The sequence below is a fragment of the Bidens hawaiensis genome, unplaced genomic scaffold, assembly GCF_021521415.1.
Source record: "Bidens hawaiensis isolate Kalapana, Puna unplaced genomic scaffold, B.hawaiensis_p1.1 tig00017039_1, whole genome shotgun sequence".
Classification (NCBI taxonomy): domain Eukaryota; kingdom Viridiplantae; phylum Streptophyta; class Magnoliopsida; order Asterales; family Asteraceae; genus Bidens; species Bidens hawaiensis.
This window is the reverse complement of record NW_027492579.1, coordinates 373,029-384,091: the sequence shown is the minus strand read 5'-3', so window position 1 is coordinate 384,091 and position 11,063 is coordinate 373,029. Positions and strand designations below refer to the sequence as shown.

At 34.1% G+C, this 11,063-nt stretch overlaps 1 pseudogene across 1 annotated transcript; it reads right to left on the bottom strand.

Annotated features, from left to right (window-relative positions):
• Nucleotides 1–592: 592 nt before the first annotated feature.
• LOC143552849 (UDP-arabinopyranose mutase 1-like) lies at nt 593–2,780 on the bottom strand (annotated as a pseudogene). The gene is made up of 5 exons (XR_013138723.1): nt 2,283–2,780; nt 2,174–2,208; nt 1,341–1,586; nt 1,108–1,276; nt 593–995 (listed from the first exon to the last, which is right to left on the bottom strand). The product of XR_013138723.1 is annotated as a UDP-arabinopyranose mutase 1-like (transcript).
• Nucleotides 2,781–11,063: the final 8,283 nt, after the last annotated feature.

The window sequence follows — 11,063 nt, the reverse complement described above, 5'->3', positions numbered from 1 at the left end:
TTTATATGATCATTACAAGAAGGTTAAATGGTTCTCTATAGCTAGTTAGCATAGTATTGACGGGTATGTGAATTTTCTAGTATCAGGTTCTCAATTTCAAACAAAATACGTTCTTTTATTTTTGCTAAAAGTTACTTCAAATAAAGCATATATCAAACCATATAACCAAATTGAAGCAAAAAAGATATAATAATCCCCCATACTACAAAATGATTCATCGTCGTCACTCGTCACCGTCATCGTATTCAGTAAATCCCACCAAATATGGTAGGGTCTGAAGAGAGTAAGACGTAGACAGTCTTACCTCTACCCATAGGAATAGAGAGGTTGCTTCCGATTAGACCCCTTGCTCGATAGTAGTTTTGCATCAAGTCTTGGACATAAGGCACATAACACTCAAGTCTCAACCATCGGGACACCGGCCGATTGTTGCATGTACCTTTGTCTTTCGGCTATCAACTCACCACATGATGTCTAATTAACCTTCCGCCACTTTTAACGTTATTTTCACGAGATTAGTAAAATAACGTCAAAATTAGTGCAATTTCAAAATGATTCAAAATACTACAAAATGATTCAAAATGCTTAAATACCATACAAAAATAAAACAGATGCAAATAAATGCAACCTAATGAATTTCAGTTACTAATAAAACTACAACAAAACTCCTTTCACTTGCCATTAGGGAGTTGAGCAGCTGGATTAAGCTCATCCCAAGCTTCAATCCAAGTGAGCATTGCGTCCGCAAGCTTAATAAAATAGTCATCAACCTTCCCGAGCTTAGCCTTGACCTGTTTCGAGAGCTCCTTGTAGCAGCTCTGGACCGTGATGCACTCTTTTGGCAGACTCGCGGTTTGGAAAAACGGGATCAGTTCTTCCTGCCAGTAGATACCCTTGTATTCCTTTTTCAAGTTAACGAACGGATTGCTAGCCTTGCTGTGCCAGATGTATGGCAAACCCGTCTTCACACCCAACCCCAAATGATCACAAATCACCTAAACCACAACAACAACAAAAAAACATGCTAGCCAATATGCATTATGCATACCAAGTATTTGGCAATATATTAATATGACTCATTGAACCAAGATAAAGGTTTTCTTTTACCTTCATGCACCAGCCAGCCCACATGACGTCGTATCGACCAATTGGCTGACCGTCACCCATAAGACCAAAGTACATTGCAGGACCGACGAGCTCACGATCAAACGCAAGATTCATTCCACACATAGGGAACAGGGTTCCCTTAGGAATTGTCAAAACCGCATCCACAAACCTGGTTTAACAAAAAAAGATTCGTAAAAATATAATCTTGATGCACAAAATTGAAGATTATTTACCTAGTGTTTCATTCACGAGGCTTAACGAGTTGAGTTGGGGCGTCATAATCAGGGATGTTAAGCCAGAGCCCGTGAGACACAGCGGTTGGGACGCCTTCACGAAGGCTAAACAGGTAGCCACGGACAAAATCGATGCCTTCTCTGTATGGATCATAAAGAGTGTTGAAGAAAAATGGAGTTGCTGGAGTCAATAGGTTCTGAATGTGTTGCTCAAGTGCATTGATATCTTTGCCAGATGTTAGCAACCTTTAAACCAACAACATGCAGATTATACACCAAAATATATAATCATACAAAACATAGAGGTACATTATCAAACACAAGTGTGCATGATCCGATGATCTAACAAAAACCGGAGGCATGCGTAAGTTTATAGAAGCAGTAGCAAGCTATTATAGTTGTAGAGGTCGCTACGTGCCACCAGGTCAGTTGTTGGGGGAGTTGCGAGTACTCTGCCTAGGTAAGGACTACTCAGGGAGTCCTCGAACATGGTAAATTATAAAGAAATTAATTTACAAAAAATTATATACATCTCAAATATCATAATTAAAGTTATTAATATTTATAACAAAATACATGAATATCAGTATAAATCAGAAAACATAATGTTCAAAACTTCAAATACTAAAATTTCTCAAAGTTTAATATTCATTCTTTAATATTATAGACATAGTAATCATTTAAATCTCGTCTACCAAAGTATCTTCGTGAAAAAAGCAAAAATCAGTAAAAAAAACACGAGAAATACAGCGAAAATCCGATTAAACTAAGTTGTCCGAGATGGACTACTAGCTCCGGGTTTGACCAATTCCAACTAAGTTAAAGAAACTCGCCTCGGCACCCTACTATGTACCAATAACTCAGCCACCTAGACCAATTTTTACAACAACTAAACATATATGAAACCAATACAACCTTAAATTCTAAGTCCAATTAAAGCACATGGGGTGAATCATTAAGGGCAATATAGTAACTTACAAAGCAATCATCATCAATTGTAAATATGTACTTCTTCTTAGACACCAAGTAACCAAAGCACCGACACGCAGAATCCTTATACGAGATGCATGAAGCCTTAGGACCCAAGATTGTACTAATATCGTTACGGTTATACAGTTCATAGTCGAACCCATGTGGGACCTTAATAACCTTTGAAGGATCACCATCTTGTACGATGATTAGATGGTACGGTTGGAAGAATGGTCTCCACATCTCGAGGAAGTCAAGGTTTCGAATGGTGGTATGACAATGTCGAGTTCGTCTTTCAATAGTGGTGTTGAAGCCATTGAGTGTTGTGTGAGTGAAAGCATGCGATTGAAGATGGTATATATAAGGTAGAAACAAGACTTTAGACTAGGATGTAAAGTGAAGAGAATTTAAGGGGCTAAAGGAGTAAATTTGGATTTAGTTTTTTTTATAATAATTTTGTTTCTCGGTATTGTCCTCACCTCGTGATTTCCCTCTTCTTGTATTCTCTAAACAAGGAATAGGAGTGGATTACGATCGAAAGTAGGTTATGTATTGCCAAGTATCTCCAGATAGATGAACGGTTTGCTGTTTTTGTGTATGTTTTGACGCGCCAAGTGAAGTATCGAGTGTGGAGTTTTAATTTCGACGGTCAGGAAAGACTGTTAGTTTACATTTTAATAGTTTGTGAATGTTGTTATACGACTAGAAATGAACTACTTAAGAAGTTGAAGTCGGTATCAAAAACTTTAAAGAATGAAAGATGGAAATGATTTGTGGATGATTAGGAGTAATATATGGGACATATCTATACTATATATAATACACCAAATAAGGGCAAATTAAGACACTCATTTTTAAGTAATTTACAACACTTAAAGCATAAGGTACATGTGTTAGTAAGGATAAACATGTCTTTTAAACACAATTCATTCTACTTACAAGTTTGGTCCCTCATCTTTAATCATATCATGTTTTTAATTTAACTTGTAAACTAACTTCTCACCCATGATTTTTAAACGACTATAGCCTTTTCATACGTTAATATTTTTATAAACAAATTGCACCATAAAAACGAGTATTTTATTCTCTTTAATTTGGATATGATATTGTTGCAATATTTTTTCATTTTAAATAAATTAATTTATTACGTAGGGGTGTTCAGTGTCGGTTTTGATGGTTTTTAAGTTAAAATTGTGAGTCCAACCGTTAATACTGATTTTTTGTCGCTCAAAACCAAATTCAACCATTGAAAGTTGAATCCGAATCGTTACTAACGAGTTCCAGTTTGGTTTCACAGTTTAAACTTTAATAATAAATTTAGTTTAAAATAATTAATAATTTAAATGTACCATCAATTTTAACTAAAAACCAACATAATATGATACTTGATATAATTATAAATAAAAAATGATAATTTTAGCCACATAAATGGTAAATATTAATGGAAGATCTAGGACATGAAATAACAACAACAAAAATTACAAATTGAATCATATGGCAATTAGGTTAATTTACAGTCTTTTCTGGTTTCATATGGTCGGTTGCCGATATAAACCGCGAACCAACCGTTCACTACGTTTTGAAAATTTTGAAACCGGCCAACAAACCGAAAGTAAAAAAGAAAAAGAAAAAAGAAGTCAAACCAATGACCGATTTAAACGATTTCAAGGTTTTAACTGAACCACAAACACTTATATTTATACGTGATTAACATGTTCAAACTCCCGCTGCATCGCGCGGACACCCGTCTAGTATAACTATATAAGTGTACAAGTAGTAGAGGAAGACATATCGATTGCCTAATGGGTTTACTTTTATTTTATCTTATGGAGATACTAGTTTATCGCTAACATTTTTACTTTCCTCCAAACATGTTTCGAGTTAAAGGATTAGGAAGACTTGGAGAGATCTTCCTTATAAATGGTCATAATCGTTGTACTTGGCGCCAATCGAAGATGTTTACTTAGCTTCTTGAAGATGGACCTAAACAACTAGTTAGTGATACCACACATCCAAAAGAGATCATAAGGCAATTTAGTATTTGACTTCAAATATAATATAGTACTAGACGGGTGCCCGCACGATGCAGCTGGAAAAACATAATTTGGTAAACACGTAACAGATTTATGCCCGTTTATTGTTCTATTTGAAACAGTGAAATCATTTGTTGGTATATGTAGACTAATAATTCTTATTTTAAACTCAATTTATTATCGAAATCGGAACCAAATCGTTGGTAATGATTCAGTTTGGTTGGTTTCAATTTTCAACGGTTCGGTTTCAGTTTTCAACAATAAAATACCATTACTAACGATGTGGCTCACATTTTAATTCAAAACCATCAAAAGCGGACCACAAACACCTATACATAAACTGTTATTTTTATAACTTAAACAAACTATGGCAATATTATACTCAAAATAAAGAGATTAAAATACTCGTTTTTATAGTGTAATTTTTTTAGAAAAATATTAACGTATGAAAAAGTTATGACCGTTTAAAAAATCGTGGGGGATGTTGGGTTAAAAGTGAAATTAAAAAGAGTAGATATATAAAAGATAGAGGTTGAATTTGTAACTATTCTTTACATTTGCATAAAGTTGGTTAAAGTAGAGGGACTAAAATTGTAACTATATTGGTAAAATAAGAAATTCACGTGATATTTGTGTTTAAAATGACCACTTTGTCCCTCTTCAAAATTGTACTATATGCCTAAAGAATTGTAAAACCCTTAAAATCATCATCTTAATTTGCCCTTCACTCGTATTATAGGAAAATTGGATTTTAATAATCCCAACTTAATGCAGTTGGCTGATAATATCCCTATTTTGAAAGTAGTTGTCACTGGTCCCAACTTTCACACTATTTATTTTCATTGGGCTTCCGTTAAAAAAAACTTAACGACGTTATGTTTTTTTCCAAATTTCAAACTGATATTTTAGGGTTTTTGATCGGAATGAGAATACGAGTCGATTGATGTAAAACTTAACTCGAAACGACGCTTCAAACAGCTTATTTTTGTTAATTAAAAGTTTAAACACCGAAATTGAAGCTTCCTTTAGTCGTTTGGACCACCGTTTGGAAGTAAGTTTTACATCAATCGACTCGTATTCTCATTCCGATCAAAAGCCCTTAAATATCAGTTTGAAATTTGGAAAAAACATAACGTCGTTAAGTTTTTTTTAACGGAGGTCCAATGAAAATAAACAGTGTGAAAGTTGGGACCAGTGACAACTACTTTCAAAGTTGGGATTATTATCAGTCAACTGCATTAAGTTGGGATTATTAAAATCAAATTTTCCTATATTATATATAGTAAAGATAGGTATTATTTTATTACTTCCTTTTTTATCTAATATGTCATGTTGGCGACTTGACCCGGCCCAACCCGAATATGAGGCGTGTCACACAACCGTTTTAGACTAAAACAATTTGCTTTTAGCGGGAGTCAAGCTTGAAATTTGTACGCAACCGTTTTACACCCAAAACAATTTGTAACTAGTGAAGTTTTCATTCATCCTCTTTATTTTTAACTTATAAAAGTTATAGTAGATGTGAATTGATTAAAGCTAATCCTAAAACGAGTTAAAAGAAAGTTGAAGGAGTTAAGTGCAAGATTAGTTTAATTAATTAGTATTTTTAATGTTTATAGTTATCTAGTTTGGTGTAATTATTAGAGATAATGTTAGTATACGATTATAACCAAGATAAGTATTTGAGTAGGATTAGGATAATTTTCTAGTATAAATTGGTGATCTAGGGTAATTGACTTATTGTAATTCTTTTTAAAACATTTGTGTTCTCGTGTTTGATTATCGGTCTTGATTTTCAACAGAAGTTACTAATATTAACATCAAATAATATGATAATAGTTTTATGCTTCTAACTTCTATAGCTTATATACGTTTATTTACGTATGTATTATAAGTTATGTTTTTTAATTTACCAACTACCCTTTGTTTTTCAAGTTTATCAAGTCTTTATTTATTGAGATAATAGTGGGTCGTTAATAAATTCGGAAAAAAAAATGCTTCTCGTGTTTGATGTTTCTTTCTTGAACTTTTAGAAAAAGCAAGTCACGTTTATATGTTAAAAGATGTTTAGAATGATACAAATAATAGATAAAAATAATACACCTAGTTTGTTCTTAAGAAGGGTCCCACAATTTCTTGCTGTTAAAATGGGAGCAGAGTAAGTGGATGGCGATGATTGGCGAGATCTAAGGGAAAGGCCTTTGTCGGTGGTATCAAACAACGTACGAGCAGTGCTGTCGGTTATATTTATGCCCGTGTTTATGTTGCTGTCCTAGGTTCATTACCCTTTGAAACACATCCAAATCCACGTCTCACTTTCCAGTAACATTTTCATAACCCTTATGTTAAAGTATTTGTACCTTGGTCTCTTGTTGCTGGCTTGAGATGCTTTTGTTTTTGTTTTTTTTATTACAAGCTCGCATTTAAAAATAAATATGATTAAATACTTAGACGCAGGAGGGGGGGGGGGGGGGGGGGTTAAGAGTTGTGTTTAAAGGGGGAAGGGAATCAAGGGTGTGCGGCCACTATCAAATTCAACCTACATACATTTTTATAAAAGTTAAATATAAATAGTAATTGTGTTGTTAATTAAACCATTACGTACTTTTGGTTGAAAAGTTGGCGAGAGCCCCCATGTTTACATAACAACGATTTCGTATGACGTTTTTTACTTTCTAGTTAAGCCGCTACACATAGTTTTAGATCGAAAAAAATGTATACGTATATAAAATCATATCAATGCTGTTGAAATGTATGCAGTATACATTTGTATATCAATGCAACTTATTTTTAAATAAGCAATTATAAAACAAATGTATTTTTGAAAATATAGTTTATTGTTTAGTGTGTTGTTTGTTTTGTCGGGTGAGCTGGGCTTGGATGAGCTAGGTTTTAGGTTAATGTTGCTGGCAAATAAAGTTTTGGCATTGGTGTTTTCATATTAGTTTTCCGATTATCACGAAGGTAAACAAATAAGTCAAAACATATTCCCATTTTCAAATTAAATTTTATATATAGTGATAATAATTAAAAAAAGAGAGCATGTTTCTTCATCATATTTAAAATGTATTTAAAAAACAAAACCATAGATCATATCCATAAAAATTGATAAAACAAAGATTTTAACGCAAAATGAATTTTATATAAAGAATCACACAAACATTTATATTTGTTGCTTTTGTAAATGACATATGATACAGTTTTTGTGATTCACTATTTCACAAAATGTTGAACTCCTTAGGTAGCGTTGTAGCAATGAAGTAACGAAGGAATCAAAGAACGAATATGCTATGTGTGAGTTATTTTATTACTTGTTTCTTGAATCCACCCTTAGTCATTGTCATATTAAAACTATACATTAAAAAATATATTCTTTTTTTCTTTGTGAGAAAATAACAACAAACTAATGAAGAAAAATATAAGTACCGATATACAAGTGACGACACATTATCGTAACCTTTTGAAGTTGTTAGGTATGACAAGGTGACGACATAGCGTACCACACTTGAGCAAAAGATCATGTAATTCATCGTAAGATATGAAGAGAAAACAAGGTGGTGCTTAATCGCCTTAAACCCTTATAATGCAAGATTTTAAGACGTGTATAAACTATTGTATTTATCGGGTGGTGTTTGGTGATGGTTAGTGGTATTGAGAGTAGTAATGATGAAAAATTGCTATATAGTAAAGAACATTTGCAATTGTAAATTGAAATAAAAAATCAATATATGTAATTTTCAAAATATAGAAAAGACAATAAACTTTTACAAATAAAATCGAAAAATGCATTGAAAATTTTATGGGAAAATTACTAAAATAGACAACTTTGACCTATTTTTTTTTTTCAAAATAGACATATCTATTTTAGCTTACATCTCTTCAATTATTGATTTTTCGACCAATAAGTAATTGACACGTCACCGAAGCCGGCTAAGCCTTAGCCGTCACTTTATGGGCACGAAATTTTTTGAAAAGTTAACATGACCTACCTTTAGCCAATAAAAATTCGACACGTGTCAAAGCCGGCTAAACTTAGCATACATCTATGATTACTTAGCCGGCATCATTGACTTTTAGCCAGCTTCGGGAATGTGTCTATTCACTTAGCCGGCTCAAAGTATTCCTTTTTAGCTGGCTCCAACTTGGCTTGTAGGTTAATGCTTCACTTAGCCGTCTTTTTTTTTTTTTTCATTTAGCTGTCAAAATTGAATATTTTACCAACCTTACCAACCCTATTAAATATTTAGTCGGCTTCTAACTTTTTATCTCTTAGTTGTTTTCTTAGCCGGTGTAAATTTAGCCCCCGAATATCGACTTATTTTCTATTAAATTTCGTGGGCTAAATTTACACCGGCTAAGAAGACGGCTTAGAGATAAAAAGATAGAAGCCGGCTAAATATTTTATATGGTTGGTAAAATATTCAATTTTGGTGGCAAAAATTAGACGAATAAATGAAAAAAAAACAGCTAAGTGAAGCCTTAGCCTACAAGCCAGGTAAACGACGGCGTTAACAAACATATTTTTTGAAACATGCCGGCTAGGAGAAAAAAAATGTTGGTTAAGAGGGAAAAAAAGTAAAACCAGCTAAATATTTAATTGAGTATGTAAAAGTTGGGGGCTAAATTTACACAGGCTAAGAAGACGGCTAAGAGATAAAAAAAAAGATAGAACCGGCTAAATATTTAATAGAGTTGGTAAGGTTGGTAAAATATTCAATTTTGACGGCTAAAATTAGACAGCTAAATGAAAAAAAGAAGACGACTAAGTAAAGGCTTAGCCTACAAGCCGATTTGGAGCTGACTAAAAATGAATATTTTGAGCTGGCTAAGTGAATAGACACGTATCCCGAAACCGGCTAAAAGTAAATGATACCGGCTAAATAATCATAGATGTAGGCTAAGTTTAGCCGTCTTTGACACGTGTCGAATTTTTATTGGCTAAAGGTGGGTTTCATTACTTTTCATAAAATTCCGTGCCCATAAAGTGGCGGCTAAGGCTTAGTCGCCTTAGCCAACTTCGGTGACGTGTCAGTTGTTTATTGGTCGAAAAATTAATGATTGAAAAGATGTAGGCTAAAATAGACATGTCTAGGTAAAATTTTGGTCAAATATGCGTATTTTGATAATTTTCCCAAATTTTATTGAGGGCGCAAGCACATGTAGAAAATGGACAAAATTTTATTAAAGGAACTCTTTTGAGCCCATAACGAAATGAAGTTTTTTAGTTTTAGAACCGTTATGAGCCCATATCAAAGTGGGCTGAGTTATATTCATTGCACCTTTTCCAGCACGTATCAAAACGAATAGACATTGATAAAAAATTACGTTAGGCGTAAAGTGTGTTTTGTTCATTTAAAAAACACATCTTAGTATTTTATTGAGCCTTTTATCTATACTATATGTGAAGTATGAGTGAAGGACCTCTTAAATTTTATGAGGTACCAAACTCAGTGCTTTATGTACAACATTTAATGCATCAAAAATATGAAAATTAAGGGTAATTAAGTCGTTTCATTCCTTTAAAATATACTTATAATTTTGGTCCATCAACTTCGCTACTTTTTTATAAACTTAGATAATAGTTACACATATGCCCCCTAATTCAAAACCAACTACCCCTCGACTTTTTAACGGCCATAACTTTTCACACGTTAATATTTTTATTAAAATAACTACATCATAAAAACGAGTATTTTATTCTCTTTAATTTGAGTATGGTATTGCTATAGTTTTTTAGTTTTAAAAAGTTAACATGTTACGCGATTACCGTATAGAACTGGTAACAGGTCGAGTCGGGTGATCTTGGGTCATTTGTAAAAGTGGATTATGATCAGAACAAGTCGATACAAGAAAAATGGTTAATTTGGTTCGGGTTCGAGTAGATAGGGCCCAGGTCATACCGATGTCGAGTCCGAACGGGTTTAGGGCCAAAACAGGTTGGTTTACAAAAGTGATTTATTTGAAAAAACTGTATATTTTGGGTTTGCTTCTTGATTTTCGTCACCGGTTATGCAGATGTCGTTGTTTACATGTACCGGGGCCGATAAGCGCGTGTTCAGCACCACGTAACGCAAATAACCAAATATTAGAAAGCGCTCAACATAGGGCCCTGCACCGGTAATCGTTATGACTTACACGCGTGTGTTGGTTAATAATGTTTTAATGTCAGAATCGTGCATTCCGAGCCGGTTACGCGTGTTCAATCTTCGATTACACACAACTGGCTTTGCACGAGCGACGTGTCAAATTTTGGGCTACGTGCACACTGTCATTAGATGACGTATGTACTAACACATACTATACGTTCAATGTCGAGTTACGTGCACACCCCGCTGCATTGCGCGGGCACTCAACTAGTTTTATTTTAATATGTAAGTTTTAGAAATATGCTTAATGATTCAGAAGCTACTTCTTAGTTAGTCGGATATGTTAATTAGAGATGTTCAACGAAACCGGTTCCTGGAACCGACCCGAACCGGACCCGAACCGGTTCCTACCCGTTTTTTGTAGGAACCGGACCCTATCTGATTCAACCCGATGATCCGTGACCGGTTCTTGCATTTCTGAGTGGGGGCGGGTAGGAACCGGAACCGAACCGGAACCGGTTCTGGAACCGAACCATCCGGAACCGGTTCCTAACCGGTTCTAACCGTTGGATCAAATATAGCCGTTGGAAATCGTTTTTTTTGGCCGTTTTTTGACCGTTGTGGTCAAAAATAGC